Source organism: Anomaloglossus baeobatrachus, chromosome 6, assembly GCF_048569485.1.
Source record: "Anomaloglossus baeobatrachus isolate aAnoBae1 chromosome 6, aAnoBae1.hap1, whole genome shotgun sequence".
In the NCBI taxonomy this organism is placed as follows: domain Eukaryota; kingdom Metazoa; phylum Chordata; class Amphibia; order Anura; family Aromobatidae; genus Anomaloglossus; species Anomaloglossus baeobatrachus.
In genome coordinates, this window is record NC_134358.1 from 426,593,614 (window position 1) to 426,610,607 (window position 16,994).

At 44.2% G+C, this 16,994-nt stretch overlaps 1 long non-coding RNA gene across 1 annotated transcript in view; it reads left to right on the forward strand.

Annotated features, from left to right (window-relative positions):
- The window catches only part of LOC142243344 (uncharacterized), a 106,362-nt gene that overhangs the window by 48,721 nt on the left and 40,647 nt on the right, over window positions 1–16,994 (forward strand). Inside the window, exon 2 of the long non-coding RNA XR_012724352.1 lies at window positions 13,812–13,863. This is a non-coding gene — a long non-coding RNA (uncharacterized LOC142243344). The remainder of the gene's footprint in view (window positions 1–13,811; window positions 13,864–16,994) is intronic.

Sequence of the window (16,994 nt, forward strand, 5' to 3'; positions counted from 1 at the left end):
TAAGCACATTCTGCATTGCACTGCTGTACCCAATTTATTATAGATTTTAGGAGTCGGAGTCGGTCCATTTTATACCGACTCTGACTCCACCAAAATGAGCTCCGACTCCACAGCCCTGGTTAGAATGCTGTATATAAGAGAGCCCCGTGGTGGTGGCTTCAGCATATAGGGCAAAAAAGTGGTGACAGGTTCCCTTTAACGCATATGGTGAGACCCGAAAAGTGTGCAGAAGTGATGTCCCTAGATGGCCCTGGACATGTGCACACTAACTACAGGCTCTCAATTCTAAATTTGGGGCTCTCAGATTTGGTCCCCAGGTGCACAGTTTGATGTGTTGAGTATTGTCCTGGAAATTAGCCCTGTACAATTGTTAAGGAGGACTATCTATAGATAGTCCTGATCAAATACTTAATTAACCTTGAGCCGTAGTTGCGGGAAATGAACTATAAAGTGTATTATTTCACCTTACATAATCCTATTCAAATCATACACGTGACACAGATCTAAAGATAGCCGCTGCTTCCTGTCCTCCACACCCTGTCCTGGTATGCAAAAAATGTCCAGATAATGACCTCATGGACCAACCCTCATGATGACCTCATGGACAAACCCCCTTGGTGACCTCATGGACAACCCCCCCTGATGACCTCATGGACCAACCCACTGATATGACCTCATGGACAACCCCCCCTGATGACCCCATGGACCAAGCCACTGATATGACCCCATGGACCAAGCCACTGATATGACCTCATGGACCAAGCCACTGATATGACCTCATGGACCAAGCCACTGATATGACCTCATGGACCAAGCCACTGATATGACCTCATGGACCAAGCCACTGAGGACCTCATGGACCAAGCCACTGAGGACCTCATGGACCAAGCCACTGAGGACCTCATGGACCAAGCCACTGAGGACCTCATGGACCAAGCCACTGAGGACCTCATGGACCAAGCCACTGAGGACCTCATGGACCAAGCCACTGAGGACCTCATGGACCAAGCCACTGAGGACCTCATGGACCAAGCCACTGAGGACCTCATGGACCAAGCCACTGAGGACCTCATGGACCAAGCCACTGAGGACCTCATGGACCAAGCCACTGAGGACCTCATGGACCAAGCCACTGAGGACCGTAAGGAACTAATCCACTGACCACCAAAAGACACATCCAAGCACGCCCACTGTAGAGCCGACCATGCCCTTTTTTCTTGTTTATATAAGTCTATTGAAATAAAGTCTCTTGGAGCCGCGCCATAGTATGATCAAGGAGAGGCTTACAACTGACTCTGTCTAATGTTATTCTTCCGTGTATACACTTGATCCACACCAATCAGGTCAGGAGCAGGCAACTAGTGAACATTTCAAAGTGTTCACCCTAACACATTTATATTAATTCAGTGGCTTTTCTGTATTAATATCCTTGCAGTTCTTCTTTCTGCTGCACACGACATGTAGATGAGGTTACAAATTCCCTATTTTTACATTTCACGAAAAAGATCATCTATTGGTAAGAAAGTGGTCATTGTACATGCACCTATCAGCAATTTTGTCCAAAAAAATAGGGGAATCGCATTAGAAAAGTCAGTACTCAAAGGAGATTGTTATTGTGTATTTTGGTGCAAACACCTGCAGAAAAGAAAGCCGTGTTTTTGTTCCTGACCTAAATTTCTTTTGTCGAAAAAAGCTTAAATATTTTATAGAAAAGGTTTTTTGTTTATTTTTTACATTCTCTTATATTTTTGCTATAGTGTGGAAACACTGTCAAAAAGGTGACCTTGCTTATAAATGTCAATCAATGATTAGCTACCGTCCTCTAATGCTGTCGAATGTGCCGGCAAATTGTGACCTTTGCGTGCTTTTTGGCATTTCTTATTTATTAGTACCACATTGAGCAAGCATAGGCATAGATTGCCAGGGGGTAGCATAGCTTCCTTGTACATCTACACTATTGCTAGTGGAAATGGAACTAGCACTCTGATTAGTTGTTATTGGCAATACTGACACTTTATTTTAAGCTTTTATATCACATTGTATTATGTGATTATTATCCAGCTTAAACTCAATCATATAATATCTGATATTATCAATGCACTTGGCTTGCCCATCTGGATTTATTTTTGCAATATGATCCAAATGAGAAAAAAACGAAAATACTAAATTTTATCACTATTTGCTTACTGTAATTGAAATCTTACTTAAGAACTAAGTGTCATGTGAGTGATTGAAAAAGGGGGTGACTGTAAGGGAGCCCCTGTGCTGGCCCTCAGATTAAGCATTTCCTAAGCTATCCATCAACCCAGAGGTACGCTTAAAGGTAGCTAGGTCTGAGCTCCCAGGATCTCCCTATCTCCTGTCGTTGACCCTGATGGTAAGACCTTCACCACAACCCACCACCCAAGGGGCAAGGCAAGGACAGAAGTCAAAAATCCCACCAACAAGTACTGACAGACAGGGTTAACAACAAAAATTCACGCACACCTTAAACCAACACCAGGGAACTACAAAATGAGTACAGGGAGGGGTAACAAAGGAAAGGGGAACGTGACAAAGCAGGCTACTTTCACACACCACAGCAGCAAAAAACATATCCTAAGAGCTCCAGGCCTAGCTCCAGAATGATCTGAATAACCAGCACCCTCAGCAGGAAGCAGAGGGGTTTTATCCAGACCGGAAGTGGAAATCAGAGAAAACATCCAAGAGTCCAACCCTGAGCCTGTCACTAATCTCAAATAGAGAAGACCGTGTCACTAAGGTTGTAATGTTGCATTCACATGAGGGTATACAATATTGTTAGGTTTTTTGGGTCCAGGAAAAACTATTTTTTTTATTTGCATGCAATTTCTTTTTCCTTTTGTGTGCTATCCATATGCAACATTTATAGCATGCAGACAGCACACTGAGCAATGCAAGTCAATGTCAACAAGTCAAAAGTTCACATGAACATTTTTACAAATGGATCAATGGTCTGCATGTAAAAGATCACAGCATGCATTGGCATTGCCCTTATTCTGGATCAGACTCGCCCATTGTAAGTCAATGGAGCGTAAAAAAAAAGATCACATAAGTGTTACTTATCATCCATCTTCATGTGTTTTTCAGAGATACATTAACAAAGAGAACTGTATTTGTCCTTTATTGAATTGTTTATGTAAAAACCGGATGTCATGCGGATGGATATAAGGATTGCATATGTGCATGAAAAACTGATAAAAGTGCTATAAAATGAACACTGTTACATGAGAATTAATGGAGCGGAGGTGCGCATGCTCAACTTCTGCTCCATTCAGACAGGTCTATTTTCTGGGTTTGTGGTGTCAGAGAGGTTGGACTAACAATAGGGGAAAGTTTTTCTACTGAGTCCATACACGACTATGTGCATGTGCTCATGCAGGAGCTCAGCACATATGACTACTTAGTAGCATATTTCAGGGCAGCATTTGAGCGTTCATTGGGGGTCTGGGGACCTAAAGCCCCATCAAAGCTGCAGGACATTTGAAGAAGCACTCAACAAAGTTTTTATCCTCTTAATATATTGAAGGCAACATATTATATAGCACTTTGTGCTTACAATTGCTCATTTTGCCCTTTTGACTAGTTAATTCTTCTCTTTCCCTTTAGATCTGTGACATTACGTGATTAAATACAGACTAGCTGAATACTTTTAAGCTCTATGTAGAATCAGGAAGTCTCTTTTTCCTCTGCATGAGTCATCCCCATCATCAACTCCTGACCCAGTTACTCCACTTATCCCCCCTGCTATTGACTTTTGCAGTGATGACTCATGCAGGAAAAATAGACTTCCTCTTTCTACATAGAGCTTAAAAGGATTCAGCTAGGCAATTTCTATTCAGATGATGTCACAGACATAATAGAAAAGAGAAGAATTAACCTGGGTAGAAGGGCAAAATAAAGAATTGTAAGTACATAGTGCTGTATTTGTTAATTACAATATATTAAGAGGCTAAAACTTTGATGGGAGTACTTTTTAAACAAAAGAGATACCTGGTCTGAATCTAGCCTTATTGATTGCAAAGGGAACCTTTTTACCAGGTCTTTTGCCACCATTTCGGATTGCAGCATAATGTAGAAACAGAACTCCTGGTTCCAGCCTTGTGTCACTTGCTGGCTTGTTTACTGTAGTTTTGGTAAAATCACTTTTTTTTTTTTTTTTACAGCAGTAAAACCTGCTGCTATGTAGTTCTCCATATTTATGAGCTCTGTATAACACCTTTCCGAGCACTGATTGACAGCTATCTGCGTATGCACCATCAACAGAGAAAGCTGCCAATTAGTGGTATGAGGCCAATGATTTTTCGACCTCATACACCTGCTCAGACCAAATGTAGAATTGAGTGTCTCTTAAAGGCGCTGCATTACCCCTTTTAACTGTGCTAATATGTGCTGAATGTAATGTATTGGATTTTCTCCTCTGGACTTATTTAAAGAACAGCTAAAAATGTGCATCAGCAAATATAAACTCATCATGATAGACACAATGTCACCGTCTGACTATGAGAATCCTCATACTATTTTAAAGGGGTTGTCCAGAATTAGAAAAAAACAGCACCACTCCTCTCCAAGGGTTTGGATTGGAATTGCAACTAAGCGCCTAGGATTTATGGACACAACTTTTTCAGGTGGGTTTCGCCTAAAATCCAGTTGAGAACATGCTTAAAAAGAATGAACATGTGTCAATATACTCCATTTAGTTATATTTTAATTTCACTTCGTTAAGGGGAACCTCTCACATCAAAAATGCTATTGACCATTGATCTAGTGCTAATCTGCATATAAATAATGTTTAAATCATGCCTGACTGGTTTACTTGAGTAGCGGCTACAGGGAGAAAATGTCATTTTATTCTCCCTGCAGCCTCTCGCCTCTAGTCATTGGAGAAGTACAGGATGTGTTTACAGCCACTCTTTAATTGACAGCCTGCTACACACACACACACACACACACACACACACACACACACACACACACACACACACTGCAGGGGTGCGATTACAAGGCGCTTACTGTAAAGTAGAGGTGACTGTATTCATTCGCTGCAGCACTCCGATAACTGAAAATAAGCTACCACAGAGGTACTATAACTCAGTTTTCTCCCTTTAGTCGCTTCTCCTGTAAAGTAGCCAGGCACGATTTAAATGCTGTTTACCTGCAGATTAACCCTATACAGTATCTATTAGCTTTTTTTGAGGTGACTGGTTCCCTTTAAGGCAATATCCATGGTCAATGGCAAATGCGCTTTAAAGTACATCACTACAAAGCCAGCTGTCAGTCAGTGCTGTGAGTGCTGGCTGAAACTACTCTGACCGTGCCTCTATGACTGAAAGCTGAAGGCTGCCTGGAGGAGTAAAGTTAATTTCTGCCTATTAGCCGGTCTCTCCGTGTGGCGGCCGGGAAGCTTTTGAACACTATTAACCTGCATATTGACCCCATATTTGCAGGATGATAGCATTTTTTGACACGGTACCCTTTAAGTGTAGAGACCTAAAATGGAACCTGTGTCATTTGTAGAATATGACTGGCGTCCACAAATACTAAGCATTGTTCCCAGCCCCTGATTTACTGATTGAACACTGTGGATCAGCCTCTCTGAATGGCAGTGGTCCAGGGTCTCGGCCACACTGAGTTATTTCCCCTACTTTGTGTGTCTTGTTTAATCAGTATTTGTAAGATGACAAACCTCTCCAGCAGGTAATGGCATTAATAAGTTTTGCTATTTTGTTTGTTTTTTTGGTTACTACTTGATAACTGGAAGTGAGTATTGGTTCCAGATGTAAAGTCGACCATACACTGACGAGAGGGTTCAGCTATGTCCTTCAACCACAAACATGCACTCTTTGGCTACCATCCAACATACGTGATGTTATTTACCCCCTGACTCGAGCCTCCTGCAGACGAGAACCCAGTAACAACACAAGCATTACTACAGTAAGAGACTGTGGGACACTCATTGAACAGATTACTGTTTAATAGAAGACTAGCTGTTATGAAATGTGCCACTTCTACAGTAATTTTTTAGGGGACTACTGGTGACACATTGACCCAAAATAGTGGGGGTTCTGTCCTGTGGGTCAGTGATAGCTTGCTGATTGGTGGGGATCTGACCACTGGTACTCCCACCGATGCTGAGAATGAGCTGCCTCATCTGAATGGAGCAATGTGGATACACAGATCCTGGTTCCAATGATGTGTAACTTGATGGGCAGCTTGCTGTAGTTTCAATAAAACCAGTATTTTAGCAGCAGGAGATTATAATTAGAGGACTAGTAAGCCTGCCACCATGTAGTCCTCCATATTAATGAGCTCTGTTTAACCTTGCCCCCACCACTGATTGGCAGCTTTCTGTTGCACAGTTGCATAGTTTACAAAGACAGCTGCCAATCAGAGGGAAGTCGGGAGTATATGAAGCTAATCATTCAGAGAACTACTAAATCTGCTATAGATAAAAGTAATGTTATCAAAACCACAACAAGCAGTCTAGCAAGTGATACTGCACTGGAATCCGGGTCTCTGCCCCTACAGGATAATGCTCTCAGAAGGAGTTGCAAAAATCTGGTAACCAACTCCCTGTAAGACAACCCCTTTAATCTGAGTGTGACTGTAAGTTTCAGTAATGTTTATTACAATCAGAATCATTTTTCAGAAATGTCTAATAAAAAAAGGTCCTTGTGTCTAAAGGAGTCAGTACAGCTTTCATTTATTCCAGAGAAGTTTAAGAAATGAAAGTGAATTGTGATTGGTTACCAAAACTGCAGCATCGGAGCAAAGTGTTTTCTGACTTCTCAGCATCTTCTTATTGTTCCTTTCTCGGTATTTAACCTTTCGTTGGGCTGCATAGTCAACATACAACAAGACTTCTTTTGTTCCAAAATATATAAAAGTCTGGCACTTTATTCTGATGTTTTGTAAATTCTTTTCTTTGCTGTGCATAGGCTATAAAATAAGCCCTGGCATATTATATTGTTCATGTACATAGCACAGCGGATATGTGATATAACCTCTGATGCGCTGCAGAGACTTGCGGGCACCTTTCTATGTTTCCACATATCAGGTTTGATTCTAATTTTTGGCGTCATCTGTACGGAGTATATTGGGTACATGGGGGGGCTTCCTGATACTCCAGCTACATTTCCACATCTTGGAATATTGCGGTGCTTAGGTAAAGAGTAGTGACCCGCCACCAGGACAGACCCACTACCAGCACAGCATCTGCCTCCTGTGACCCCGCTCAACCACCGCTGCCACCTCCGGTAAGACAACACTGGAGTATAAGACACACCCCTTTTTTTTTTTTCTTTTTTATCCTTAAATTTGGGGTGTGTCTTTATAATTCGGTGCGTAATACGGTAATTGGAAAACTGGCATAGGTTCCCCCGCATCTTGATACCCAGCTCAGATAAAGACTATAGCTGACTGCTGCAGCCCCCAGCTGTGTGTGATATCTTGGCTGTGTATCAAAATAAGAAAGACCCCATGCAGCTTTTTTTTTTTCAAAAATTTTTAAATCAATAATTTAAAAATCCGGTTTGTGCCCCCACCCTCCAATTTTGATACCCAGCCAAAATAAAGCAGACAGCTGGGGGCTGGTATTCTCAAGCTGGGGAGACCCATGGTGATTGGGTTCTCCCAGCCTAAAAATAGCATCCGCAGCTTCTGCAGAATTGGCGCATTCATTAGATGAGCCAATCCTGGCGCTTACCCGGCTCATCCCGATTGCCCTGGCAATATGGGTGTATACAGAAGATGAAGCTTCTTCAGGGTAGCTCATGTCTATCAGGTGGGGGTCTCATACCCGACTCCCCATTGCCCTACTGTTTTCTGCCAGGTGTAAAGCACCTTTTTGTTTACGGAGTGGTGGCCGCTCTCGTGTGTTATAGTTCTGCTCTCATTCACTTCAATGGAAGCTTTTCTGCAGTACTCGATCACCTGCAGTATTAGTCCTCCACCAATCAGATTGTCTCAATCTAACTTCTGGAAAATTCCCTTGAAGAGTTATTCCAAAAATAGTAAGTTATAGCGAGGGGAAAGATTACCAGTTGCTGGGGTCTAACTGCTGAGGACCCCATAAATCCTTAGAACTAAGGCTCCGAACCTGTGAACCTGGCATCTTAAATAGAGAGGGGAGGTGCGCATGCTCCCCCTTTGCTCCATTAGTTGTCTATAGAACGGCCAGACAGTACCAAGAGCTACTATATTTTGGGAATAAGTCTCTTTTTAAATGAAGGAACTTTTTCCTTTTCATTAAATATAAAGTAGCTATATATAGTCTTAATGCACATGGGTATTATTACTGCAAATATTTGTGCAAGCACAAAAGCATTGAAAAGGCAAATACAGGGTGGAAAATATTTGTTGAGCAGTTTGAGCAGAGCACACACTTCTCAGACCGGCGACATCCGCCTAAATAATTGATGTTGTATATTGGGAGCCGACAGATGCGGCCTTATTTTAGAACCACTTTTACTCCATTAAGCAGGACACTAACATTATTCCTACAAGTTTTTGAACTCATGTTCTTATTTGCATGCATTTAAAATATGCAGGGGTCATTAAAATGAACAGCATACTCTTCTGACCGCCATTATAGTGACAGCTGATATTGATTTGCCTCTTAAACGCCATTGCTTTCTGTCCATTTGTTGTAAGTGTAGGTACTCTAATACAGTAGGTGTATCTATTGTTTTGCAGATCATTGATGGCCTATCCTTAGGATGGGTCATCAGTGCTTGATCGTTGGGTGTCCACCTTCCAAGGCTCTTGAGGGTCCTGTGTAGTAACGGGGGCATCATGGTGCTGCACAGCCACAATGACTACAGTATCCGGCAGAGATGGATATACAATGGAACCTTACCGTACACTTCCTACACTTTCCTTAGGATAAAGTCACATAGTACCTGTCATACCTTACAATGATGGAGTTTAGGCCATCTTTAGATGCCAGAGTTGCATGTTACAACCCCTTTATGCCATGGTCAATGTTGACTATGGCATCTAAGGGTCCTGTTACACGTAGTGATGTTCCAGCGATCCCGACAATGATACGACCTGGTCAGGATCGCTGGTACGTCGCTACACGGTCGCTAGGGAGCTGGCAAGCAGGCAGATCTAAGTAACGACGCGGCAACGATACGGCGATCCGTATAATGACCTCGGCGGTCGTTGGGACCCTGTCACACAGCAGCTATTCTGACGACTCAGACCTTGATAGAGGCGTAGTGTTTCCACCCAGGCAAGTCGCCAACGAGGTCGTTCGTCGTTGTTATGGCGTCAAACACAGCGATACATGCTGTCCAGTGGGACACCAACGATCAAAAAATGAACCAGGACGTTCAGGTACGATCGGTGATATTGCAGCGGGGGGCCGGTCGCTGCTATGTGTCACACGTAGAGAGATCGCTAGTGAGGTCGCTGTTGCGTCACAAAACCTGTGACGTTTCAGCGATCTAGCTAACGACATCACTATGTGTAACGGGGCCTTAAGCGGTTAGGCAGTGTGAATGCACCTTTCTTACCTTCAGGACCTCTCTTACACAATTGAAAGTTATGGAGAATCCTACTAGGCTCTGTATGTGCCTATTAGATTCTGCAGTGCATTCACAAAGCATTAAATCCACGGTTTGGAAGCTATGGGACTTAAGGCCCCGTTACACGTAATGACATCGCTAACGAGAATTCGTGACACACATCCGGCCTCGTTAGTGACGTTGTTGGGTGTGACATGTACGAACGACCGCTAACTATCACCAATACTCACCTAATAGTTGATCGTTGACACGTCGTTCAAATCCCAAATATCGTTGATGGTGCTTTACGCAGGTTGTTCGTCGTTCCTGAGGCAGCACATATCGCTATGTGTGACACCGCAGGAACGAGGAACAACATCGTACCTGCATCCTCCAGCAACGAGGTGGGCGTGACTTTCCTTCGGCTGCTCTCTGCCCCTCCGCTTCTATTGGACGCCTGCCGTGTAACGTCGCTGTGACGCCGCACGAACCGTCCCCGTAGAAAGGAGGCTGTTCGCCGCCCACAGCGACGTCGCTAGTAAGGTAGGAAGTATAGTGTGACGGGTACTAGCGATATTGTGTGCCACGGGCAACGATTCGCCCGTGACGCACAAACGACGGGGGCGGGTGCTTTCACCAGATACATAGCTAGCGATGTCGCTGCGTGTAAAGCCCCCTTAAGATGGCTGTTTTGTTACATAATTACTTTTTATAATGCAATGCTGCTTATTTGGGTTCTTTGTTCTTTGACACCACAGACCCACGACAATGTTTAAGGGTCTGTCTCTTAAAGACTACCCTGGTTCCTATGCCTTATTATGGCCGGGTTTAACAAGGAGGATTTTTAATATACAGGATCTCTTAGTTCCTTATCAGCTACTTATTTTCATCTTTGATGATTTATTTTGGTGTATGTATTAATGTTGTTTGTTCTGGTAATACCCTGAAATATACATTCCATAGAGGCAGAAGAGGGGATGATTTGTGGCCTGTTGGCTGCTTTATAGCATTGTGAAGACCACTGAAAGTGCTACAGTCCTGTAATGATATGGGCAGTCTACTCACAAACCTAGCACATTACCGTAGTTTTGTGTCTCATCTCGCCTTGTTAGTACAGATCCTGGCATTTATTTTATTTTTTTTCTATACTGCAACTTTGATGTCTTCATCCATGTTAATTATTGCCTCCTTGGCCAAGAGTTCAGTCTTTGGCTGGACAACTGCTCAGTTACTTTCCATACAAAGTACATGTTGTGCATTCACATGTTCTCTGAATGTTAAAGGTGATCTGAGCCTTTCTATGAAATACTGCGTTGTCTTATCAAGTTACTTCTTTTGTTAATGTATTATTTTACATTTAGCCATTCTAATCCCCAATTCTGCTGCTATCACTCATAGCCTAATTATCTGATCCCATTCTCTGCTTAATTTCTTCAAGGGCATATATGACCGTTTATGTTTAACTCTGCTAGGATGTATGAAACATGATGAGTAGCCTGAAAAAGACGCATACACCAGTAATGTAAAGGGAAGCTGTCATGTCTACCTGCAGATGTACAGTAAATCTACAGGTTAATAACACTACAATATTTTCCAACCAAGTTACTAAAAACGTGGCTACTGGGAAAAAATGATTGTTTCCTCCCAGGAGCCGCCAGCTTTCAGACATAGCGGTTTGCCCGGAGGGTCTACAGTCACCCCTTGGTACACAGTGATCAGTGGCTGTAAGCATGCCCCGTCACTTTCACAGCTCACTGCAGAGATGCGCAGATCCAAGTTCCACTGCTTCCCTACAGCCACTGATTCCTGTGTACTGTGCGGTAACAGTAGACGCTCCGGGCACACAACTACATCTGAAAGCTGGCGGCTACATAGAGGAATAAACTTAATGTTCTCCTGATAGCCACACTTTTATAGCTGCACGTTAATAATGATTTGGGACATAACAGATTTCATTTAAAACGTTATTAATTTGCAATTCTATAAAGGCAAATGTACTTGGTCTAGTTAGTCCTCATTTCCAATTGTCCGAGTATCCTGTTTGGTTTGTTTTTCCTCCAGCACGCATCAAAAGCACCGTAGGGAAATTGATGTAGGAACTGAACCCATAGTTTTCCATTACCATTCACCTGGCTCATCAATTGCTGCACTGCATTGGTTTTAGAGCTGGATTAGAAAACGCAGCAATGAGCATTTTCTCTTCCAGCTATGCACTCGGACCTTTTGCATCAGCTGTGTCTCAGGCCTAAAAAAAAACAAAACGCCAATTGCAACTGCCAGATGGAACCCCAGGTCAAGGTCTATAGGTTGTCATCCTCAGGTCCACAGCTAAAAAATAGGTCCACGTGTGTTCTAGCCATTAAAGGGAATCTGTAAGCAGATTTTTGCTCTCTCATCTGGGAACAGAGCTGAGAGAGCTATCCCGCCCAGGCTCTTTATAGAGATTGACATCTCACTGTCAATGTACAATCAGAGGAAGGGGCGTGCCGGACTACCGAGTGGCACATTGCCATGTGACATTGTAACCCAAGCAATGTGAGATCCTGCTGGTTAAACAAACATGGTTAACAAGCATAACAAATAAACAACAGATGGAACCTTGACAAGACAGGCATCCCTGAATTCTGTTTTAACCCCTGCAGCATGCTGACTTCAGATTACATAGCAAAAAGCTGCTGACAGATTCCCTTTAGGCCCTGTGCGCACTGGAAAAAGGAATTTTCTTAAGAAAATTCCGCAGGCACTGAAAAATTACCGCACCCGCGGAAAAAAACGCATCGAAATCCGCATGCGTTTTATTGCGTTTCGGTGCATTTTTTCCACGTGTTGGTACATGTGTTATAATGCATTTAATGCAATAAAGCACATTGAAGAGAAAAAAAAAGGTAATTTCCTTCTGATATAGATAGAGAAATAGATAGAAGAATAGATAGCTAGATAGATAGATAGAGGGATATATAGATAGAAAGATAGAGGGATAGATAGATAGCAGGATAGATAGAGAGATAGATAATCAATAGATTGATCTGTCCTCTATCAATCAATAGATAGAGTCCCTGTGAGGACACTGCAGTTCTCATGGTCAGTAGTGTGTTCACATTACCGACCGTGAAAAATGACCTGTGGTTACCTCTGTAGTCTGTCTAGTTACCAGGCTGCATTCTGTACAGTGTGTCAGTTGTGGCTGGATGCAAGCGTCGTGGGACCTCGGTGGATTACGCCGGAGCTGTGTGTTGGGAGGGGTTAATAAAGGGGTGAAACAGGGGGCTTTTTTGTGTTTTATTTAAAATAAAGGATTTTTCGGTGTGTGTGTGTGTGTGTGTGTGTGTGTTTATTCACTTTACTTATGGGTTAATCATGAAAGCTGTCTCATAGACGCTGCCATGATTAAGCCTGGACTTAAATGGCAGCGATCCGCTGCCATTAACTCCTTATTACCTGGATTGCCACCGCATCACGGCAATCTGCCGGGGACACTCCGTGACTGCCGCATAATGGATGTGACAGTCCCGGGGCAAGCTGATATTCTCGGCTGCGGGAGAGGGGGGGGGCATTAACTCTGGCCCTCGCCCTCCCCAGCCTGAGAATACCGGGCTGCCGCTGTGTGTTTACCTCGGCTGGAAGGTAAAAATACAACGGAGGCCACTTTTTTTTTTTTATTATATATATGTACATTTGATTTCTATGTATATTCTATATGTCTGTGTGTGTGCGATATGTGTGTTTACTATATGTCTGTGTCTGATATGTGTGTGTTTACTCTCTGCTCCGCTTCCTCTTCCTGTAATGACATCACTTCCCTGCAAAACCGCAGACAGTGATGAACATTATGTCCCGAAAACGCGAAATACCGCAGGGAATAACGCAGGAAAATGCAATGAACCGCACAGAATTTGCTGCCTGCGTTATTCCCTGCAGGATTTGACGATTACATTACAGTCAATAGAGTGAAATCCCGCAGCGACGTGCGGAAAAGAAGTGACATGCAATTGTTTTTGCTGCGGGAATCCTGCAGCAAAACATGCAGCTGTCAAAATCCGCATAGTGCACACAGCATTTTTTTTCCCCATAGGTTTTGCTGGTGAATCACTGCAGACATGTTATGAACATTTTCTGCAGCGAAACATGCAGCAAAACCGCAGGTAATCCGCGGCAAAAACCGGCAAGTGCGCACAAGGCTTAAATGATGCTTCTGTGCATTGCTTTAGTGAATCATTTTTGTGTTTGTTTTTTTTCACCAGTTTATTATTTTCATTAATGTGCATTCATGTTCCTGTTTTTCAGGTGAGTGTTGACAGCAGATCAGGCCGTGGACCGCTGACTATCACCTGGTCCTGTAAGTATTTGAAGCGTAAAGAACATTATACAGCCTTTCCCCAGGAATGCCAAAATAATGGTTTTGTTGCTTTTGTTATTTCTTTTTTACTCTTACTCACAATGTTGTTGGTTTGCATTTATGGTTGTGTAATAGTATAGTTAGAAACTTTGCTTTTTCAGATCCTCTATTACTTGGAGATATTTGTGGCTGATCTGAGAAGTTGTGCTGGGTCACGGTAATCTGCTTTAATGATGGGCAGGGGCAGATAGCAGCAGGTCACCTATCATTAGATGCAGACATCAAGGTGATGATGCTCCTCATCCTGACCGGCCCGTCATGGTGTCCACGCCACTTGTCTTTGATCTTATGCGTGATGCACCTTTAATAGTAGCCTAGTGAATGAAGCTGGATGTGCCTGATCCATGGGCCTCCATGGCTGCCTGCCGTGTTCAGCACCGTTCTGTCCCTCTCACTTTACACAAGGAGGCTCTATTTATAGATGCTCCGAGAAAGCTATCGAAGGAGTCCCAATGAGCAGAGCGCTCTGCGAAATCTGCTGGGAGCTACTCCCACTCTCACGCCTGACATTCAAGGTCACATGCAAGGGTGGTCTGGCCCTGCCTTCTCATTGGAAGCATTCTGCTCGGACAGCCGGGGCTAAAGGAGACTTACTCATTTAAGACTTTGTCCGGGTGAGCTATAAGATCATGAATGTTGCTTTTGAGAGTTCTGCTCTTCTTATTTCCTTTTCTTACTAATACACTTACTTGACAGTACCCTAAGAGCTCTAGCATTTTCATAGTTTTAAAAGTCAATTCGTTTAGTTACTACATAAATTTTAATTCTACTAAGGTCTCCCCGTTCATTAAAGTGTACTATATATGTGTCTGGGCTTCGCTGGTATAATATAAGGTAGTTTTATTAAGGTCACTCTGATGCCTTTCTAACCTGTTCTGTTATAGAGCTGCTAAGGAGGGTCCGAAACGCTGTCAGACCCGTGCAGAAATAGCAGAGAAAATATATAAACGAGAGACATATTGGGTTCTAGTCCAGTCTGACCTTCAGAAAGCTACAAGCAGCGAGGGGTTTGGATGAATATTTGTTGGTGATCATCGTTCGTTAGAGTATAAGGACCTGCAATCAGACGAAACCTGCATGTCATCACTCTCTAGTAGGATTGTATCTGTTGGTGAATATGTACAGATGATTTGATTGGTTAAAAGGGCTTTAAGTAGGAGGGCTGTGCACTATTGCATATGCTTCACACAGACCCAGATCTGCACTAGGGGTGGAAGCGTTTCTGCTGTCACTTTATCATGTCATCGTAAATGCACAAAATTTATCGTTTTTGGATGCAGTCACCTTGGATTTTCGATGCTGCTGCTGTGCCTTCCCTATTTCTTTATATCACTGCCGTGCCTTTGTAAAAGCATAAGATGTAATGGGAATCTGCAGTGGTGTAACTAGAGTGTGATGAGTCCTGGTGCAAAATTTGGACCGGGGCCCCCCTCCACGTACACCGACACTTAGGGTACAGGATAATGACACTGACACTCGGGGTACGGGATAATGACGCTGACACTTGCCTCTTACCCTCAGCACCCAGGTTTCCCATGATCTAAAATCCCTCTATCAGCACACAGCTTTCCCATGTTCTGATATCCATCTTGTCCTCAGTATCCAGCTTTCCCATGCTCTGCTACACATCATTCCCTCAGCACCCAGCTTTCCCATATCAGAGCATGGGAAAGCTGGGTGATAAGAGATGTACAGCAGAGCATGGGAAAGCTGGGTGCTGAGGTAAAGAGCCTTTTTCCCTCAGCACAAAACATTCCCATCCCATGCTTGTATCTTTGTCCCTCCTTGTATATAGTTCTCCAAATACTATAATGGCCCCCACATAGCTTTCCATATAGTATAAAGGGTCCCTCATAACCCTTCATATATTAGAATGGTCCTCCATAGTCCTCCATGTATTATAATGCATTTCCCATAGTCCTCCATGTATTATAATTCACCCCATAGTTCTCCATATATTATACTGCACCACAGTCCTCCATGTTTTAGAACGCACCCCCATAGTCCTCCATGTATAAAGTAGCCTCCATAGTCCTCCTTATATTATAATGTAGCCCCCATAGTCCTATATGTATTACAATGCAGCCCCATAAACCTTCATATTGTATTATGCAGCCCCATACTCCTCCATGTATAATGCACCCATATAGTCCATGTATAAGGTGTCCTTCATGTTTATTATGCAGCCCCATAAACCTCCATGTATCATGCAGCCTCATAGACCTCCATGTGTCATGTAGCCAGCCCCCCCAGGGCCTCCATATGTCATGCAGCCAGCCCCCCACCAGGGCCTCCATGTGTCATGCAGCCAGCCCCCCCCCCAGGGCCTCCGTGTGTCATGCAGCCAGCCCCCCCCAGGGCCTCAATGTGTCATGCAGCCAGCCCCCCCAGGGCCTCCATGTGTCATGCAGCCAGCCCCCCCAGGGCCTCCATGTGTCATGCAGCCAGCCCCCCCAGGGCCTCTATGTCTCATGCAGCCAGCCCCCCAGGGCCTCCATGTGTCCTGCAGCCAGCCCCCCAGGGCCTCCATGTGTCCTGCAGCCAGCCTCCCCAGGTACTCACTGATTTATAAAAAAAAAAAAAAAACACAAGTACTCACCTCTCTTCTTCCACCGCAGCTCTGTCCCCACCTCCTACTTGTTTCACCACTGCTCATCCTCACTTCTGTCCTCGTTCCCCCGTGGCTCCGGTCGGCATCATCCTGCGCTCTGTGCTCTCACCACACACAGCAGTCGCACAGGAGTGACGTCACCACGCAGGCACGGTGGAAGAATGATGATGCATAGAGCGGCGCCAGACGCTCTATGCAATATCAAAACAGTGTGCAGTGACAGGAGCGCGGTGACACCACCGATGACAGCAGGCAGGGGGGCCCGCTGTCAGCGGCGGCGACCGGGTCATATAGCGGCCACCGCGTGGTCTGCGTCAGAACAGCGCAGCACCTCTCTCACAGAAAGGAGCTGGCTGCTGATCTGCCAGGGGGCCGCGGGCCCCTAACCTCCCGGGCCCGGTCGCAATGGCGACCGCGGTAGTTACGCCCCTGGGAATCTGTCACCAAGATCATCCGGTCC